This window comes from Scyliorhinus torazame, chromosome 20 (assembly GCF_047496885.1).
Source record: "Scyliorhinus torazame isolate Kashiwa2021f chromosome 20, sScyTor2.1, whole genome shotgun sequence".
NCBI classification, from domain to species: Eukaryota; Metazoa; Chordata; class Chondrichthyes; order Carcharhiniformes; family Scyliorhinidae; genus Scyliorhinus; species Scyliorhinus torazame.
In genome coordinates, this window is record NC_092726.1 from 32,356,027 (window position 1) to 32,378,222 (window position 22,196).

The window sequence follows — 22,196 nt, forward strand, 5'->3', positions numbered from 1 at the left end:
ATGAGTATGAAGTCACGTGGCAAGCAGAAGAATTAGTCCCAGTTGGTAGTGATCGAAGGACTAAATTCTGGGAATAAATGCATCCATATAGACGGAAGGAGGTTAGGAATGTGCTCTGCATGAATAGGCGCTAAGATGAATGTTGTTTGTAATTTGTTGGATCAACTTTGAGTTTGGAGTCAAAACTACATTTTAACGATGGTCTCAAATTGTGGTAGGCGGAGATGTACTGACTTGATAGAATAGATATACGATTGGAAAATTAATTTTCACATAAGTAACTAACATAAATGAAAACTTTGTGAGAAAAGGCACCATGTCATGTATTAAATTAAGAATAATTTAAATGGCATACTTTCTAAAAGGGATTAAGAACACAAAGGTAGAAATCTGATGTAAAGTAAAAAGGTCAACTAAAACCAAATAAAACACAAATGTTCATTTCTAACACCGGGAAAACAGACATTTCCGGACAAAGTCAGCAGGTGTGGCAGGATTTTGGGAGAGACCAACAAATCCAACACGTTGAGACCATGTGACTCTTCCTGCCAGACCATCTGACTGTGACATAATTTGATTTTCAGCATCCGCAGTATGTTGCTTTTATAAAAGTTTATTTTTAACCAGGTATAACTGGAAGGTAGAAGAATGAAGATCAAAGCCAATCGAACTCTGGTTGGATGGAATTGGAGTAGATTGTATGGATCTGAAGAGGATATTACGAAAGTGCAAGGACAGTTAAGGGGAGGGCTGATCACAATGTACAAGAGCGTGAACAGTATTGAGGGGTGCTGTTTATCCAGAATGGATGAACAGAAAGGAAGCAAAATGATCGCATTTGGCGCATTCTGGCTCCACCCTGAACCATTGCCCGCGGGTTCCACGATCTAAATCCACTTCTGATGTATTTACCGTCAGTGATATTGAAACAGAGGGAATTATTGTGGGAGGGGAAGCGGTTCTGTATCAAACACCCAACGGCTGATGCAGACCTCACGGATTATGGCTTATATTATTTAATCCACTGGGATATCTGACACATTAACTATCCGAACGGACGGAACTGTTAGATGACAGAAGTGACATTTATTGTCCACCTGATGGACATAAATAACAAACCAGTCATTTTCTGGAACACAGGGTTTACTGCAGAAACTCAGTATTAGTAAGGAAGTGGAGATAGGAAACTGATGACAGTGAAGGCCGATAAATATCAGGACTTGATAATATACATTCCAGGCTACTTACCAACGTGGCGCTAGATCTTGTTGATGCATTGTGCGTCATCTTTTATGATGATTTGCACTTTGTAATTAATTATTGGAGGATAGCTCATGTAATCCCATTATCCAGAAGGAGAGGGTGAGTGAAAATGGGAAATGATAGATCAGTACACCTAACGTCAGTAGTGGGGACAATTCTAGAGTCATTATGAAAAACCAAATAGCAGGCCACTTATAAAACAGTGATAAAATCGTGCAGAGTCATCATGGATTTACGAAAAGGAAAACATGCTTATGAGTACGACTGGAATTATTTGAGCATATAATCAGTAGAATATATAAGGTGGGACAGTGGGCCTGGTTTACCTAGACTTTCAGAAGGCTTTCTACAATGACCCTCACCCGATTATTAGCAAGTGACATTGAAACGCAAACGATTAGGGGGAGGATATTAAGATGGATGGAATTTTGTTTGGCAGAAAAGAAGCAGAAGAGTAGGGATTTTTAAAAAAAATCAGAATGGCAGTCATTGAGGTATTGCATGTTTCAGTGCTGGGACCCAAGCTGTTCACAATATACATTAATGATTTAAAGAATGCAATATGCCCAACACTTCAGATGACACACGCTGGGTGAGAGGGTGAGCTATAAGGAGGATGGATACAAAGATGTTTCAGTGTGATTTGGCCGAGCTGAGTGGGAAAATTCAGGGAATATGCAGTGTTATGTGGATAAATGTGAGGTTGGCGGCAAAAGTAAGAAGACAGAATATCATCTGATTGGTTATAAATTGAGAGAGGGGTTTGTGCAACGAGACCCGGGTGTCTTCTCACACCAGTCGCTGAAGGTAATCCTGCAGGTACAGCAGGTGGAACAGAAGGCAACTGGTTTGCTGGCCATAAAAGTAGAAGAACAGGATGTCATGGTGCAATTATAAAGTGCCTTCGTGAGACCACACCAGGAATATTGTACAGTTTTGGTCACCTTATCTGAGGGGTGATTTGTTTTTGCCATAAAGGGAGTGCAACGAATATTTACCAGATGGATCCCTATAATGGTGGGTCCGACATATGAGGAAATAGTGAGTCCTTCACGATAATTTACGCTTGAGTTCAGAAGAATGCAGAGCGTTTGTGGCATCTATCTGAAACCTATAAAATGCAATCAGGATTACTTCCTTCACTTGGATATGATATTGTGTAATTTGCTACTACAAAAAGTAATTGAGCCCAAAACACATATGATGATTTCCAGAACGAATTAGAAGGGCCGAATGACCCACTCCTGCTCCTACGTTCCATATTTCTATGTCTCTCTATGTTCCTCTGTATAGTTGTCCTGAAAAGTTTGTGCAGTTTCTTCGCCTGATCTCCCAAAGTTGAATGTTCTTCCAAAGTGGAGTCATGTATCAATTCCAGGACATTGTCACAATGATGGTGAAGTTATTGATACCTCGCCTCTGATTGGTTGAAATATTATGTGTCGTGATGACTTTATGATGACTCCACCACAAACAACTGATCCATTAACCAATCACTTTCTGTTTAGCAGATTCTGCAACGATTAACACTCTCAACCAGATTGAATATTACAGCAGTCACAGTTTGGGTGACACTGATCCTGGATCCGCATATCCTGAAGATGAATGCTCAAATATGCAGGGTATGTAGAAATTTACTTTCCACCATCTCGTTTCAGATCTTCACTCTGTAATATCTGAAATACCAAAACAGATCAACTATTAAATGAGAGATTCAAGGATCTCAGGTCTTGCACAATGATTTCAGTAACCGAAACATCTAAACTGCTTGAGTCTGAAACAACGTCTTATCATTTCTCCCAATAAAATAAATTAATTAAAAATAAACGTTTCCTTGTGATTCTACACAAGCCTATGGAGGCTGTGAAATGTTTGCAGGTTGGTGGGATGTACATTTTCTGGGAACAGTATGAATTTAAACTAAAATTGAAAATACTGCCGCACAAGCTGGCCCAATAATTCTCTCCACTCAAACTCAATGACATCATACCGTAATCGATCTACTTTCCTGCCCCGGTATTACTTGGGAGAGAATGATTAAAGTATATCATTCTAACTGTCCTTTGGACGTAAGTAACTTCAACTGCAAACACCTGTGCCTCTCAGCTCCTGTTTCTGCCGACTATGACGATGCTGAGACTGAAACCATTGACGCCCAGAGTGGACACATGCTGCAGGATCCTGGGTCTGATGATCGCATTACATTGGGAAAGTTCAGCGGTGATATCCACACTCTGGGTAAGATAATCCTTTGATTCTTCTGTTTCTTTGAGAATCGCTCGCTTCCGTCGATGATTTTCTCCAGCTCCGCTGAGATAGGCTCTAGGATGAACGATGAGCCCAATGGACGACCTGCAGATTTTGCTACATCTGGGGCAGCTTGATGGGCTGGGAAAACAGGTTGTTTAACAGGAGGATCATCAACTTTTCACAACTCAAGTTCGGCTTTGGGCATTTCCACGAAGTCTCTTGATGTGCTTCATGCCATTGGGGGTGACCCTTCTACATTATTGGGCTTTCAAATTCCAGGTCCTTCCATTGGTCATCGCGCATGTTTCAATTTGCTTGGATGTTTGATGACACCCCTGTACTTTTCCACGTCCCTCTTGCTGTCTTCTGTTGCGACTGCGTTCCCAATAGATTATCAGCTCTGGTTATTCCCTCAGTCACCAACCTTCTTGTGAGGAATTGACTCTCTCTGGATTGAAGTTATTCTAATCGATCATGGAACAAAGTGGGATTTGCAATTGTTCATGTCGCAAATGCAAATAATTTAAAGAAAACATCTAACTTTCAGCCCAATGTTTAACTGAAGTATGCTCATCCCCACAGTGTACAACAGTCATATCCTCATTGACCCAGCGTTATCGGTTCCTTCCACACCTTCTCACAATACCAATGTTATCTGTGTCACAGGCCGGGGGGTTCTACCATCATTGGGCAGTGACCGTTTACATCTAAAGTTTACAAATCTGCATTGTACTGTTAAACGGTGATGGTTAGTTCCATTTCCCTCTGTATGTGGCGCGCTGCTGGGGCGTTCCGTGTCCCGTATAATTTTGGGTCTCCTGGACTATTCCCACGGTTCACTGAGTGAGAGTTTATGAGAGAAAAAACGGAGAATGTTTTTGATAGAATTTTAAAAGGCCAGTTGCACTTGAAATGTTACGAAAGAGAAAACATGTAGATGTGATTTCTTTCGATGATCTCTTCTTTCTTTTCACCCATCTCAGATAATAGTCAACTCCACATCCCTGAGGTGACGTCCACAGATATATGATTCTACATTAAATCTGATGGAAGACATCAGAACTTTTCCAAAATGTCATCGCTTTGATTATGCTTTGCTGCCCGATATCAATATTGTATTTGACTGAATGAGAGATTACTTCCTGTTGTGTTTCTTAGAATCACATTTCTCTCCTTATTTTGTGTGAAAGAATCTGCATTCTGTCTCTTTAGGAATGAAAAACAAAATAGAATGTATATCCAGTATTGCACTGCCCATGTTAAAGCTGTGTTAAATCGCAGTGCATTGTGGAACCGAACCGGCATTATAATTAAATAACTGATGCTGTTTCATGTCAGGTGTATTGGAAGACCATTTGGTAAAATCCCTCACTCTTGCACCATTACATTAAGATTAGGAGTGATAAATGCATTATTTCTCTGTTTTATCTCCAGTTATTGATGATGTGGAGATGCCGGCGTTGGACTGGGGTGAGCACAGTAAGACGTCTTACAACACCAGATAAAAGTCCAACAGATTTGTTTCGAATTACTAGCTTTCGGACCTCAGCTCCTTTCTCAGGTGAAGGAGCTGCACTCCGAAAGCTAGTAATTCGAAACAAATCTCTTGGACTTTAACCTGGTGTTGTTAGACATCTTACTGCCCAGTTATTGAGCCCGTACATCATGTATTCGAGGAACAGCGATCACTGCATTCTCCCAGCAGCAAAGTCCCACACATTCATTCCAGCACTGCCCCTGACAATCGGGTCCTGAAGGCTGTAATCAGAATTTAACGTAGTTTTCTCACTTCAATTCCCCAATTTGTATATTCATTTCCATTAGTGTTGCCCCACTCAAGAGATCATCGGCAGTATCACCCAGTATCACCCAGTGCTGGAGAGAATTCTTCGAGACAGGATCTGCTCACATTTGATTATCATAGAATTTACAGTGCAGAAGGAGGCCATGCGAATCATCGAGTCTGCACCGGCTCTTGGAAAGAGCACCCTACCCAAGGTCAACACCTCCACCCTATCCCCATAACCCAGTAACCCCACCCAACACTAAGGGCAATTTTGGACACTAAGGGCAATTTATCATGGCCAATCCACCTAACCTGCACATCTTTGGACTGTGGGAGCAAACCAGAGCACCCGGAGGAAACCCGCGCACACACGGGGAGGATGTGCAGACTCCGCACAGACAGTGACCCAAGCCGGAATCGAACCTGGGACCCTGGAACTGTGAAGCAATTGTGCTGTCCACAATGCCACCGTGCTGCCCATTTGGAAGCAAATGGACGTGTTAGTGAGAGGCAGCATGGTTTTGTGAAGGAGAGGTCGTGTCTCACTAAATTGATAGAGTTTTTCAAGGAGGTCACAAAGATGATTGGTGAAGGTAGGGCAGTGGATGTTGTCTATATGGACTTCAGTAAGGCCTTTGACAAGGTCCCTCATGGCAGACTAGTACAAAAGGTGAAGTCACACGGGTGAGCTGGCAAGGTGGATATAGAACTGGCTAGGTCATAGAAGGCAGAGAATAGCAATGGAAGGATGCTTTTCTAATTGCAGGGCTGTGACTAGTGGTGTTCCGCAGGGATCAGTGCTGGGACCTTTGCTGTTTGTAGGAAATGATTTGGAGGAAAATGTAACTGGTCAGATTAGTACGTTTGCAGACGACACAAAGGTTTGTGGAATTGCGGATAGCGATGAGGACTGTCAGAGGATACAGCAGGATTTAGATTGTTTGGAGATTGGGCGGAGAGATGGCAGATGGAGTTTAATCCGGACAAATGTGAGGTCAGGCATTTTGGAAGGTCTAATGCAGGTAGTGAATATACAGTGATAGGTAGAACCCTCAAGAGTATTGAAAGTCAGAGAGATCTAGGTGTACAGGTACACAGGTCACTGAAAGGGGCAACACAGTCGAAGAAGGTAGTCAAGAAGGCATACGGCATGCTTGCCTTCATTGGCCGAGGCATTGAGTAAAAGAATTGGCAAGTCATGTTGCAGCTGTATAGAACCTTAGTTAGGCCACACTTGGAGTATAGTGTCCAATTCTGGTCGCCACACTACCAGAAGGGTGTGGAGGCTTTAGAGGGGGTGCAGAAGAGATTTACCAGAATGTTGCCTGCTATGGAGGGCATTAGCTATGAGGAGGGTCAAAGACATAGTGGCTAGTCAGAGGCTTTTTCCCAGGGTAGAGGGGTCAATTACTAGGGGGCATAGGTTTAAGGTGCGAGGGGCAAGGTACAGAGTAGATGTACGAGGCATGTTTTTTACGCAGAGGGTAGTGGGTGCCTGGAACTCGCTGCCGGAGGAGGTGATATTTAAGGGGCATCTTGACAAATACGTGAATAGGATGGGAATATATGGATACGGACCCAGAAAGTGTAGAAGATTGTAGTTTAGCCGGGCAGGATGGTCGGCACGGGATTGGGTGGCCAAAGGGTCTGTTCCTGTGCTGTACGTGTCTTTATTCTTTTTCCTTATAAACAGTGCCCTAAAGTAAACGAAAGGCATTTGAACAGGGCCCTCCAGTAAATCATTACATTTAAACCGTGTCCTCCAGCAAACAAAATGTATTTAAACAGTACCCGACATAAATCAAGTGCATTTAAACAGTGCACCTACAGTGAATCAAATGTATTTAAACAGTGCCCTACAGTAACTCAAATGTATTTATACCGTACCCTAAAGTAAATCAATCACATTTAAACAGTTCCCGACAGTAAACCAAATGTATTTAAACAGTGCTGTATATTAAATCAAATGCATTTAAACAGTGCGCTACAGTAAATAAAATGCAGTTAAAGTGCCCTACTGAAAATCAAATGCATTTAAACAGCGTCCAACAGTAAACTAAAGACAGTTAAACAGTGCCTGTCACTAAATCTAATGCATTTAAACAGTACCCTACAGTAAATAAAATGCTGTTAAAGTACCCTACAGAAAATCAAATGCATTTAAACAGCGTCCAACAGTAAACTAAAGGCAGTTAAACAGTGCCCGTCACTAAATCTAATGTATTTAAACAGTGTCCTATAGGAAATCAAGTGCATTTAAACAGTGCCCAAATGGAAACCAAATGAATTTGAACAATGCGCTACATTAAAGAAAATGCTTTTAAACAGTGCTCGACAGTAAATCAAAGGCATTTAAACAGTGCGCTACAGAAAATCAAATGCTTTAAAATAGTGCGCTACAGTGAACCAAATGCCTTTAAACAGTGCCTGACAGTAAACAAATAGCATTAACAGCGCATTCCAGGAATTCATATGTACTTAAAGAGGGTCCTGAAGTAAATTAAATGCATTTAAACAGTGCTCTACTGTAAATTAAATTTATTTAAACAGTGCCCTCCAGTAAATCAAACGTATTTAAACAGTGTCCTACAGCAAATCAGATGCATTTAAACAGTGCCCTACCGTAACCCAAATGCATTTAAACAGTGCCCTACGTTAAGTCAAATGCATTTAAACAGAACCCTGCAGTAAAGAAAATGCATTTAAACAGTGTCCTGCAGTAACTCAAATGCATTTAAACAGTGTCCTACTGTAAATAAAATGCACTGAAGCAGTGCCCTACAGTAAATCAAATGCATTTAAACAGTGCCCTACCGTAACCCAAATGCGTTTGAACAGTGATCTACGTCAAATCAAATGCATTTAAACTGGACCCTCCAGTAAATAAAATGTATTTAAACAGTGCCCGACAGTAAATCAAAGATAGTTAAACAGGGCCCTGCAGAAAATCAAATGCATTTGAACAGTGCCCCCGAGTAAATCCAATGTATTTAAACAGTGTCCTACAGTAAGTCAAACACATTTAAACAGTGTCCTACAGTAAGTCAAACACATTTAAACAGTACCCTACAGTAAATCAAGTGCTTTTAAATAGTGCCCGACAAAAACCAAATGCCCTTGAAGTGTCTTCCAGTAAATCAAACAAATTTAAACAGTGAAATAAAATGAAAATCGCTTATTGTCATACGTAGGCTTCAAAGGAAGTTACAGTGAAAAGCCCCTCGTCGCCACATTCCAATGCCTGTTCAGGGAGTCGTTACGGGAAATACGGAAAACAGTGCCCTGAAGTAAACCAAATGCATTCAACAGTGCACAACAAAAAATCAAATGTATTTAAACAGTGCCCTGCAGTCAATCAAATGCAGTTAAACAGCGCCTCAGAGTAAATAAATGCATTTCAACAGTGGCCTACAATAAACCAAATACGTTTATCCAGTGCACTACAGTAAATCAAATGCATTTAAACAGTGCCCTACAGTAAATCAAAAGCATTTAAACAGTGCCCTACAGTCAACCAAATACATTTATACAGTGCACCACAGTAAATCAAATGTATTAAAAAAGTGCCCGACACTAAAGCAAATGCATTTAATCAGGGCCCTACAGCAAGCCAAACGTATTTAACCAGTGCCCGAATGTAAAATCACTTGGATTTAAACAGTGCCCTGAAGTAAATCAAATGCATTTAATAAGTGCCCTATAGCAACTCATATACATTTAAACAGTGCCCGACAGTTAACTGAGGCAGTTAAACAGTGCCCGTCACTAAATCTAATGTATTTAAACAGTGTCCTACAGGAAATGAAGTGCATTTAAACAGTGCCCAATTGGAAACCAAATGCCTTTAAACAGTGCCTTACAGTAAACAAATAGCATTAACAGCGCATTACAGGAATTCAAATGTACTTAAAGAGGGTCCTAGAGTAAATTAAATGCATTTAAACAGTGCTCGACTCTAAATCAAATGTCTTGAAACAGTTCTCTACTGTAAATCAAATTTATTTAAACAGTGCCCTCCAGTAAATCAAACGTATTTAAACAGTGTCCTACAGCAAATCAGATGCATTTAAACAGTGCCCTACCGTAACCCAAATGCATTTAAACAGTGCCCTACGTTAAGTCAAATGAATTTAACCAGAACCCTACAGTAAAGAAAATGCATTTAAACAGTGTCCTGCAGTAACTCAAATGCATTTAAACAGTGTCCTACTGTAAATAAAATGCACTGAAGCAGTGCCCTACAGTAAATCAAATGCATTTAAACAGTGTCCTACTGTAAATAAAATGCACTGAAGCAGTGCCCTACAGAAAATCAAATGCATTTAAACAGTGCCCTACCGTTACCCAAATGCGTTTGAACAGTGATCCACGTCAAATCAAATGCATTTAAACTGGACCCTCCAGTAAATAAAATGTATTTAAACAGTGCCCGACAGTAAATCAAAGATAGTTAAACAGGGCCCTGCAGAAATACAAATGCATTTGAACAGTGCCCCCGAGTAAATCCAATGTATTGAAACAATGTCCTACAGTAAGTCAAACACATTTAAACAGTGTCCTACAGTAAGTCAAATGGTTTTAAATAGTGCCCGGCAAAAACCAAATGCCCTTGAAGTGTCTTACAGTAAATCAGACCAATTTAAACAGTGAAATGAAATGAAAATCGCTTATTGTCATAAGTAGGCTTCAAAGGAAGTTACTGTGAAAAGCCCCTCGTCGCCACATTCCGATGCCTGTTCGGGGAGTCGGTACGGGAAATACGGAAAACAGTGCCCTGAAGTAAACCAAATGCATTCAACAGTGCACAACAAAAAATCAAATGTATTTAAACAGTGCCCTAAGATAAACCAAATGCATTTAAACAGTGCCCTACAGTAAGTCAAATGCATTTAAACAGCGCCATGCAGAAAATCAAATGTATTTAAACAGTGCCCTGCGGAAAGTCAAATACATTTAAACAGCGCCCTATAGCAAATAAAATGCATTTAAACAGTGACCTACAGTATATCAATCGCATTTACAAAGTGCCCTCCAGTAAACCAAATGCTCTTAAATAGTGCCCTACAGTTTTTCAATCGCATATAAACCGTGCCTCAAAGTAAATAAATCACATTTAAACAGTTCCATGCAGTGAACCAAATGTTTTTAAACAGTGTTTTATAGTAAATCAAATGCATTTACAGTGCCCTGCAGTAAACCAAATGCATTTCAACTGTGCCCCACAGTAAATTAAATGTGCTTAAACAGTGCCATGCACAACACAAATGCAGTTGAACAGTGGCCCACACTCAATCAAATGCATTTAGAAAGTGCCCTGCAGTCAATCAAATGCAGTTAAACAGCGCCTCAGAGGAAATAAAATGCATTTCAACAGTGGCCTACAATAAACCAAATACGTTTATCCAGTGCACGACAGTAAATCAAATGCATTTAAACAGTGCCCTACAGTCAACCAAAGACATTTATACAGTGCACCACAGTAAATCAAATGTATTAAAAAAGTGCCCGACACTAAAGCAAATGCATTTAATCAGGGCCCTACAGCAAGCCATGCGTATTTAACCAGTGCCCTAATGTAAAATCACTTGGATTTAAACAGTGCCCTGAAGTAAATCAAATGCATTTAAAAAGTGCCCTACAGTAAATCATATACATTTAAACAGTGCCCGACAGTTAACTGAGGCAGTTAAACAGTGCCCGTCACTAAATCTAATGTATTTAAACAGTGTGCTACAGGAAATGAAGTGCATTTAAACAGTGCCCAATTGGAAACCAAATGCCTTTAAACAGTGCCTGACAGTAAACAAATAGCATTAACAGCGCATTACAGGAATTCAAATGTACTTAAAGAGGGTCCTAGAGTAAATTAAATGCATTTAAACAGTGCTCGACTCTAAATCAAATGTCTTGAAACAGTGCTCTACTGTAAATCAGATTTATTTAAACAGTGTCCTGCAGCAAATCAGATGCATTTAAACAGTGCCCTACCGTAACCCAAATGCATTTAAACAGTGCCCTACGTTAAGTCAAATGCATTTAAACAGAACCCTACAGTAAATAAAAAGCATTTAAACAGTGTCCTGCAGTAACTCAAATGCATTTAAACAGTGTCCTACAGTAACTCAAATGCATTCAAACAGTGCCCTACCGTAACCCAAATGCGTTTGAACAGTGATCTACGTACCCTCCAGTAAATAAAATGTATTTAAACAGTGTCCGATAGTAAATCAAAGATAGTTAAACAGGGCCCTGCAGAAAATCAAATGCATTTAAACAGTGCCCCCGAGTAAATCCAATGTATTTAAACAGTGTCCTACAGTAAGTCAAACACATTTAAACGGTGCCCTGCAGTAAATCAAATGCATTTAAACAGTGCCCTAGAGTAAATCAAACGCATTTAAACAGTGCCCTACAGTAAATCAAATGCATTTAAACAGTGCCCTGCAGTAAATCAAATGCATTTCAACAGTGCCCTACAGTAAATCAAATGCTTTTAAACAGTGTCCTACAGTAAATCAAACACATTTAAACAGTGCCCTACAGTAAATCAAATGCTTTTAAACAGTGCCCTACAGTAAACCAAACGCATTTAAACAGTGCCCTACAGTAAATCAAATGCATTTAAACAGTGTCCTACAGTAAATCAAACGCATTTAAACAGTGCCCTGCAGAAAATCAAATGCATTTAAACAGTGCCCTCCAGTAAATCAAATGCTTTTAAACAGTGGCCTAGAGTAAATCAAACGCATTTAAACAGTGCCCTGCAGTAAATCAAACGCATTTAAACAGTGCCCTACAGTAAATCAAATGCTTTTAAACAGTGTCCTACAGTAAATCAAACGCATTTAAACAGTGCCCTGCAGGAAATCAGATGCTTTTAAACAGTGTCCTACAGTAAATCAAACGCATTTAAACAGTGCCCTCCGGTAAATCAAATGCATTTAAACAGTGCCCGACAGCAAATCAAATGCATTTAAACAGTGCCCTCCGGTAAATCAAATGTATTTAAACAGTGCCCGACAGTAAATCAAATGTATTTAAACAGTGCCCTGCAGGAAATCAAATGCTTTTAAACAGTGCCCTACAGTAAATCAAATGCATTTAAACAGTGCCCTCCGGTAAATCAAATGTATTTAAACAGTGCCCGACAGTAAATCAAATGTATTTAAACAGTGCCCTGCAGTAAATCAAATGCATTTAAACAGATTCCTGCAGTAAATCAAATGCATTTAAACAGTGCCCGACAGTAAATCAAATGTATTTAAACAGTGCCCTGCAGTAAATCAAATGCATTTAAACAGATTCCTGCAGTAAATCAAATGCATTTAAACAGTGCCCTGCAGTAAATCAAATGCATTTAAACAGTGCCCTACAGTAAACCAAACGCGTTTAAACAGTGTCCTACAGTAAATCAAATGCATTTAAACAGTGTCCTACAGTAAATCAAATGCATTTAAACGGTGCCCTGCAGTAAATCAAACGCGTTTAAACAGTGTCCTGCAGTAAATCAAACGCATTTAAACAGTGCCCTGCAGTAAATCAAATGCTTTTAAACAGTGCCCTACAGTAAATCAAATGCTTTTAAACAGTGTCCTACAGTAAATCAAATGCTTTTAAACAGTGTCCTACAGTAAATCAATCGCATTTAAACAGTGCCCTGCAGTAAATCAAATGCATTTAAACAGTGCCCTACAGTAAATCAAATGCTTTTAAACAGTGTCCTACAGTAAATCAAACGCATTTAAACAGTGCCTTCCAGTAAATCAAATGCTTTTAAACAGTGTCCTACAGTAAATCAAACGCATTTAAACAGTGTCCTACAGTAAATCAAACGCATTTAAACAGTGCCTTCCAGTAAATCAAATGCTTTTAAACAGTGTCCTACAGTAAATCAAACGCATTTAAACAGTGCCTTGCAGTAAATCAAATGCTTTTAAACAGTGTCCTACAGTAAATCAAATGCATTTAAACAGTGTCCTACAGTAAATCAAATGCATTTAAACGGTGCCCTGCAGTAAATCAAACGCGTTTAAACAGTGTCCTGCAGTAAATCAAACGCATTTAAACAGTGCCCTGCAGTAAATCAAATGCTTTTAAACAGTGCCCTACAGTAAATCAAATGCTTTTAAACAGTGTCCTGCAGTAAATCAATCGCATTTAAACAGTGCCCTGCAGTAAATCAAATGCATTTAAACAGTGCCCTACAGTAAATCAAATGCTTTTAAACAGTGTCCTACAGTAAATCAAACGCATTTAAACAGTGCCTTCCAGTAAATCAAATGCTTTTAAACAGTGTCCTACAGTAAATCAAACGCATTTAAACAGTGCCCTCCGGTAAATCAAATGCATTTAAACAGTGCCCTACAGTAAATCAAATGCATTTAAACAGTGCCCGACAGTAAATCAAATGCATTTAAACAGTGCCCGACAGTAAATCAAATGTATTTAAACAGTGCCCTGCAGTAAATCAAACGCATTTAAACAGTGCACTACAGTAAATCAAATGCTTTTAAACAGTGTCCTACAGTAAATCAAACGCATTTGAACAGTGCCCTACAGTAAATCAAACGCATTTAAACAGTGCCCTACAGTAAATCAAATGCTTTTAAACAGTGTCCTACAGTAAATCAAATGCTTTTAAACAGTGTCCTACAGTAAATCAATCGCATTTAAACAGTGTCCTGCAGTAAATCAAACGCATTTAAACAGTGCCCTGCAGTAAATCAAATGCATTTAAACAGTGCCCGACAGTAAATCAAATGCATTTAAACAGTGCCCTGCAGAAAATCAAATGCATTTAAACAGTGCCCTGCAGTAAATCAAATGCATTTAAACAGTGCCCTCCGGTAAATCAAACGCATTTAAACAGTGCCCTGCAGTAAATCAAATGCATTTAAACAGTGCCCTCCGGTAAATCAAATGCATTTAAACAGTGTCCTACAGTAAATCAAATGCATTTAAACAGTGCCCTGCAGTAAATCAAATGCTTTTAAACAGTGCCCGACAGTAAATCAAATGTATTTAAACAGTGACCTGCAGTAAATCAAATGCATTTAAACAGTGTCCTACAGTAAGTCAAATACATTTAAACAGTGCCCTACAGTAAATCAAATGCATTTAAACAGTGCCCTGCAGTAAATCAAATGCATTTAAACAGTGCCCTCCGGTAAATCAAATGCATTTAAACAGTGTCCTACAGTAAATCAAATGCATTTAAACAGTGCCCTGCAGTAAATCAAATGCTTTTAAACAGTGCCCGACAGTAAATCAAATGTATTTAAACAGTGCCCTGCAGTAAATCAAACGCGTTTAAACAGTGTCCTGCAGTAAATCAAACGCATTTAAACAGTGCCCTGCAGTAAATCAAATGCATTTAAACAGATTCCTGCAGTAAATCAAATGCATTTAAACAGTGCCCTGCAGTAAATCAAACGCGTTTAAACAGTGTCCTGCAGTAAATCAAACGCATTTAAACAGTGCCCTGCAGTAAATCAAATGCTTTTAAACAGTGTCCTACATTAAATCAATCGCATTTAAACAGTGCCCTGCAGTAAATCAAATGCATTTAAACTGTGCCCTACAGTAAATCAAATGCTTTTAAACAGTGTCCTACAGTAAATCAAACGCATTTAAACAGTGCCCTGCAGGAAATCAAATGCTTTTAAACAGTGTCCTACAGTAAATCAAACGCATTTAAACAGTGCCCTACACTAAATCAAACGCATTTAAACAGTGCCCTCCGGTAAATCAAATGCATTTAAACAGTGCCCGACAGTAAATCAAATGCATTTAAACAGTGCCCTCCGGTAAATCAAATGCATTTAAACAGTGTCCTGCAGTAAATCAAATGCATTTAAACAGTGCCCTGCAGTAAATCAAACGCATTTAAACAGTGCCCTGCAGTAAATCAAATGCATTTAAACAGTGCCCGACAGTAAATCAAATGTATTTAAGCAGTGCCCTGCAGTAAATCAAACACATTTCAACAGTGCCCTACAGTAAATCAAATGCATTTAAACAGTGCCCTACGGTAAATCAAATGCTTTTAAATAGTGCCCGACAAAAACCAAATGCCTTTGAAGTGCATTACAGTAAATCAGACAAATTTAAACAGTGAAATGAAATGAAAATCGCTTATTGTCATAAGTAGGCTTCAAAGGAAGTTACTGTGAAATGCCCCTCGTCGCCACATTCCGATGCCTGTTCGGGGAGTCGGTACGGGAAATACGGGAAACAGTGCCCTGAAGTAAACGAAATGCATTTCAACAGTGCACAACAAAAAATGTAATGTATTTAAACAGTGCCCGACAGAAAATCCAATGTTTTTAAACAGTGCCCTACAGTAAATCAAATGCATTTAAACAGTGCCCTACAGTAAACCAAATGCATTTAAACAGCGCGCCAGAGTAAATAAAATGCATGAAAACAGCGGCCTACAATAAACCAAATACGTTTATCCAGTGCACTACAGTAAATCAAATGCATTTATACCGTGCACCACAGTAAATCAAATGTATTTAAAAAGTGCCCGACACTAAAGCAAATGCATTTAAACTGTGCTCTGAAGAAAATCAAATGCATTTAATCAGTGCCCTCCAGCAAACCAAACGTATTTAACCAGTGCCCTGATGCAAAATCACTTGGAATTAAACAGTGCCCTGCAGAAAATCAAATACATTTAAACAGTGCCCTACAGTAAATCAAATGCTTTTAAACAGTGGCCTACAGTAAATCAAACGCATTTAAACAGTGCCCTGCAGTAAATCAAACGCATTTAAACAGTGCCCTACAGTAAATTAAATGCTTTTAAACAGTGTCCTACAGTAAATCAAACGCATTTAAACAGTGCCCTGCAGTAATTCAAACGCATTTAAACAGTGCCCTACAGTAAATCAAATGCATTTATACAGTGCACCACAGTAAATCAAATGTATTTAAAAAGTGCCCGACACTAAAGCAAATGCATTTAAACTGTGCTCTGAAGAAAATCAAATGCATTTAATCAGTGCCCTCCAGCAAACCAAACGTATTTAACCAGTGCCCTGATGCAAAATCACTTGGAATTAAACAGTGCCCTGCAGAAAATCAAATGCATTTAAACAGTGCCCTACAGTAAATCAAATGCTTTTAAACAGTGGCCTACAGTAAATCAAACGCATTTAAACAGTGCCCTGCAGTAAATCAAACGCATTTAAACAGTGCCCTACAGTAAATTAAATGCTTTTAAACAGTGTCCTACAGTAAATCAAACGCATTTAAACAGTGCCCTGCAGTAAATCAAATGCATTTAAACAGTGCCCTACAGTAAATCAAATGCTTTTAAACAGTGTCCTACAGTAAATCATACGCATTTAAACAGTGCCCTGCAGGAAATCAAATGCTTTTAAACAGTGTCCCACAGTAAATCAAACGCATTTAAACAATGCCCTACAGTAAATCAAACGCATTTAAACAGTGCCCTCCGGTAAATCAAATGCATTTAAACAGTGCCCGACAGTAAATCAAATGTATTTAAACAGTGCCCTGCAGTAAATCAAACGCATTTAAACAGTGCCCTGCAGTAAATCAAATGCATTTAAACAGTGTCCTGCAGTAAATCAAACGCATTTAAACAGTGCCCTACAGTAAATCAAATGCATTTAAACAGTGCCCGACAGTAAATCAAATGTATTTAAACAGTGCCCTGCAGTAAATCAAACGCATTTAAACAATGCCCTACAGTAAATCAAACGCATTTAAACAGTGCCCTCCGGTAAATCAAATGCATTTAAACAGTGCCCGACAGTAAATCAAATGTATTTAAACAGTGCCCTGCAGTAAATCAAACGCATTTAAACAGTGTCCCACAGTAAATCAAACGCATTTAAACAGTGCCCTACAGTAAATCAAATGCATTTAAACAGTGCCCGACAGTAAATCAAATGTATTTAAACAGTGCCCTGCAGTAAATCAAACACATTTCAACAGTGTCCTACAGTAAATCAAATGCATTTAAACAGTGCCCTACGGTAAATAAAATGCTTTTAAATAGTGCCCGACAAAAACCAAATGCCTTTGAAGTGCATTACAGTAAATCAGACAAATTTAAACAGTGAAATGAAATGAAAATCGCTTATTGTCATAAGTAGGCTTCAAAGGAAGTTACTGTGAAATGCCCCTCGTCGCCACATTCCGATGCCTGTTCGGGGAGTCGGTACGGGAAATACGGGAAACAGTGCCCTGAAGTAAACCAAATGCATTTCAACAGTGCACAACAAAAAATGTAATGTATTTAAACAGTGCCCGACAGAAAATCCAATGTATTTAAACAGTGCCCTACAGTAAATCAAATGCATTTAAACAGTGCCCTACAGTAAACCAAATGCATTAAACCGCGCGCCAGAGGAAATAAAATGCATGAAAACAGCGGCCTACAATAAACCAAATACGTTTATCCAGTGCACTACAGTAAATCAAATGCATTTATACAGTGCACCACAGTAAATCAAATGTATTTAAAAAGTGCCCGACACTAAAGCAAATGCATTTAAACTGTGCTCTGAAGAAAATCAAATGCATTTAATCAGTGCCCTACAGCAAACCAGACGTATTTAACCAGTGCGCTGATGCAAAATCACTTGGAATTAAACAGTGCCCTGCAGTAAATCAAATGCATTTAAACAGTGCCCTACAGTAAATCAAATGCATTTAAACAGTGCCCTACAGTAAATCAAATACATTTAAACAGTGCCCGACAGTTAAATGAAGGTAATTAAACAGTGCCCGACATGAAATCAAATGTATTTAAACAGTGTACTACAGTAAATCAAAGGCACTTAAACAGTACTTTACAGTAAACCAAAGGCATTTAATCAGTGCCCTACTGTACATCAATCGCATTTAAACAGTGTCCTACAATAAACCAAATGCACTTAAATAGTGCCTACAGTACATCAATCTTATTTGTTCTGGGCCAGGGTTTAGAGATTCCCAAAGTGTATCATGAAGTTCACCTCACGCCCCTGACCCAGAACTTTTAATAGACTGTGGTATGGGGAGCACACGGCCCACTCTACAGGAGTGGTACAGCAGAAATGGAAAATATATTTTAAATAACAAATCGATGTTTATTCTATGAATTTAATTAACCTTTTTAAAACATACAGTGAACTTCTTAGCAACCATTAATTCAACTACAACCCCCAAAGAATACAACACTAAGTAATGCTTACGCTGTCCTTTTAACATCCAGAAGACTTACAAAAAACAGAACCTTTAACAGAAGCACATCTGGTTAACGTCACTCCTGAAAACGTTTATAATTCTGACTTCACCAAATGATCAAGAGATAGACGCTTCATGGCAGAGAGATCAAGAGTACACCTGCTCTGTCTGGCTTCTGCTCCAACACTGAAACTAAAACACACCCTGCAGCAAACAGCCTAAAACGAAAGTAAAAAGCTGCCAGACATCCCAGCTCCACCCATACTCTGACATCACTGATAAACACCCGTTTCTTAAAGGTTCATTTCTTAAACACCCATTTCTTAAAGGTACTCTCACATGACACCTCCGCCCAAGAAAAAATATAAACCATCAACTTCAAGATGGTTTCATTTTTCACCTTGTCACTATCCTTTAAGAAATGCACGAAGTAAACACACTTTTGCGTTTCTAAAAACAACACACGCAAACAGGGATAATAATATAGTCCATTTGTGTTCTTCTTCCTTCAACTGAAGCCCTTCTCGATTGACAGTCACTTTCAACATGAAATTTTACTTAAATGTTTAATGAAATTCACTCATGCCAAGAAATCGCATTATTTCCCTACGTTTGAGGGTATCGGAAACTTCGCAATGAAAGTGACTTGGGTTTTTCCAAATTCACTTTTGGCTAGGTTTATCACCAAACCCGCCTCCTGAAGTCGATCGAATAATTCCATCAGACGTTTCAACTGTTCTTTCCATGTCTGGCTGAAAACTATCAGATCGTCGATGTATACCACACGATTGGGTAATCCTGAAACAACTTTGTTAGTTAACCATTTAAACGTGGTTCGGCGTTTTTCATGCCAAATGGCATAACTTTGAATTGTTATATACCATCTGGAGTCACAAAAGCTGGAATCTCCTTCGCCCTTTCGGATAAAGGTACCTGCCAGCAACCCTTAAGTAAATCCAGTTTGGAAATAAAAGCTGATTGTCCCACTTTCTCAATGCAATTCTTCAAACGTGGGATAGGGTAAGAGCCCGTTCTTGTAACTGCATTAACCTTTCTATTGTCTACACACAACTGTTGGGTACCGTCTGGTATTGGTATCATCACTATGGGCGAGCTCCATTGGCTGCAACCCACTTCAATTATGCCATTTTAAAGCATAATCACCATCTCTTTGTTAATCTGTGCCAATTTTAAAGGATTAAGTCTACATGGATGTCGTTTGATTGGAACAGCATTTCCCACATCTACATCATGTATAGCCATTTTAGTACTTCCCAATTTATGTCCACAAACTTGCCCATGTGATAACTTTCAGGTCAGTCCGTTTTTCCTCTGGAAGGTAACTCTACAATTTATCCCAATTTTTAAGAACATCCCCGTTTTCCAATTTAATTTGAGGTGTGTCAAATTCACAGTCATCTGGATTTGGTTGGTCATTTTGAGTTAGAATCATTAAAACCTTTTTCTCTCCTTCCCTTTCCAAGCACCTTTTAAGCATATTCACATGACACACTCGGTGAGTCTTCCTTTTATCTGGTGTTGTTACCACGTAATTCATTTCACTTAATTTCCTTTCAATCTGATATGGTCCACAAAGCCTAGCTTTTAAAAGTTCACCTCCCACTTGGAACAATACTAAAGCTTGATCTCCACAGGCGAAACAACAAACTTTGGATTTCTTGTCCGCTACCCGTTTCATCGCATTTTGTGCAACTTTTAAATGTTGTCTAGCCAATTGACCTGCTCTATTTAATAGTTCCCTAAAATTTGCCACGTAATCCAATAATGTAATTTCTGATTACTCACGCACCAATTTTTCCTTACTCAATTTAAGTGACCCTCGTACCTCATGACGAAAGGTTAGTTCAAAAGACTAAATTTGGTTGACTCAGTAGGTGCATCCATAATTGCAAACAGTACGAATGGAATTTCGTTATCACAATCCTCTCAATTATCGTGACACTAAGCCCTCAACACTGTCTTTAATTTCTGACATTTACCTTTCTAATACTCCCTGCGATTCTGGGTGGTACGCAGTTGATTTAAATTGTTTTATTCCGAAACTATCCATAACTTCTTTGATAATCAGGAGGTAAAATTTGACCCTTGATCCGGTTGTATTTCTGTGGGTCGTCTATTGCTAGTAAATAATTCAAGTAATTCCTCCAGAATCTTTTTAGCTGTAATATTACTGGATGGCCTCCGGAAACATAGTAGACACCTCCATTATCGCCAAAAGATATTGATTCCAACATTTTGTTTTAGGAAGTTGTCCTACACAATCAATTAGGACCCTTGGAAAAGGTTCCTCAAATGCTGCAACGGGTATTCAGGGCGCTGCTTTTATCACTGCTTGAGGTTTCCCTATCATTTGACATGTGTGACATGACTGACAACATTTAATTACATCTTTCTGGCGTACAGGCCAATAAAATTGTTTTTGTATTTTAGCTTAAGTTTTCCTTATTCCCAAATGACCTCCCACTGGAACATCATGTGAAACTCGCAACACCTCCTTTCCATACCCAACGGCAATACTACTTGATGAACTTCTGCCCACTTTTCACCAGCCTGCATATGTAAAGGTCTCCATTTTCTCATCAAGCCATTACTTTTACGGTAATAACACTCTGTTATACACTCTTCCGTGTATGTTTCTGATACATCCGTTTTATTTCTACACCTTTCTGTTGTAACTCTGCCAATTTTCCTGAACTAAAAATATCCGCCTCATCCTCCACCTTTGTCAACCATCTGATCAAAAATCCTTTCTGATAATTGCACTTCAACTTCATCTTCACTCTCTGAATTCCCCTCCTGTCTTAACCTGTGACTTTGCGACCTTGTAACTACAGAATCCGGAAAAATACTTCAACACTTCAGTTGTCTGATTTTCCACTGGATTATCAACCACCGTGGGCATCAGTCCCACCTGCGATTCAGCTGTATCATTACCAGAGATAAACTGTATTCCTGGACAAGATAGTTTCTCTATTACTCCTACTACCACCTCACGCCTCTTCACTGGACTTTCCAACCTTACCTTATATAATTGAACACTACTCCTCTCACCCTGAATTCCACATATTACCACCTTTTCTGGCAGCATTCTTCCCAAACTACATAACTCCTCATCTCCTACCATTAAAGATTGATTAGCTCCCGTATCTCTTAAAATTGTGACTTCTTGACCTACTCCTCATGATACACATGAGTAACCTTTACCAACACAAGTAAATTCTTTAAAGAGATCTGGCACCATTTGATAAATCACCTCTTGATCAGGTGTACAATCTTTTGCAACTCCTTCGCTTCATTTGGGCTTTCCTTTACCACTTTAACTACCCCCACTGTCTTATCCTGTTTTACCACATCAGCCTTCCCAGCGCTTTTCTTCAAGCACCAACACTGTGACTTTACATGGCCTAGTTTATTACAGTGAAAACATTTGAACCTTTTCATGTCTCTTCCACCCTCCTGGATTTTTACTCTGAGGTACACTTTCCTTATTATATCCCATCACATCACCTTTACTTTTACCACTTGAGTATTTCTCATGTCCCCAGTTTCTATCCCTCACAGGCTGAAACTGATGTCGGAAACCAAGCTTTGATTTATGAACTAATTCATAATCATCTGCCATTTTGCTGCTAATCTCGCAATTTTAAACCTCTGTTCATGCACATGAGTGCAT

At 39.1% G+C, this 22,196-nt stretch overlaps 1 long non-coding RNA gene across 1 annotated transcript; it reads left to right on the forward strand.

The window, feature by feature from the left end:
* The first annotated feature begins 2,777 nt into the window (after positions 1-2,777).
* LOC140397040 (uncharacterized) lies at positions 2,778-4,806 on the forward strand. Its single transcript, XR_011936674.1, has 3 exons — positions 2,778-2,885; positions 3,370-3,501; positions 4,497-4,806. It is a non-coding gene; the product is annotated as an uncharacterized lncRNA (long non-coding RNA).
* The last annotated feature ends 17,390 nt before the right edge of the window (positions 4,807-22,196 follow it).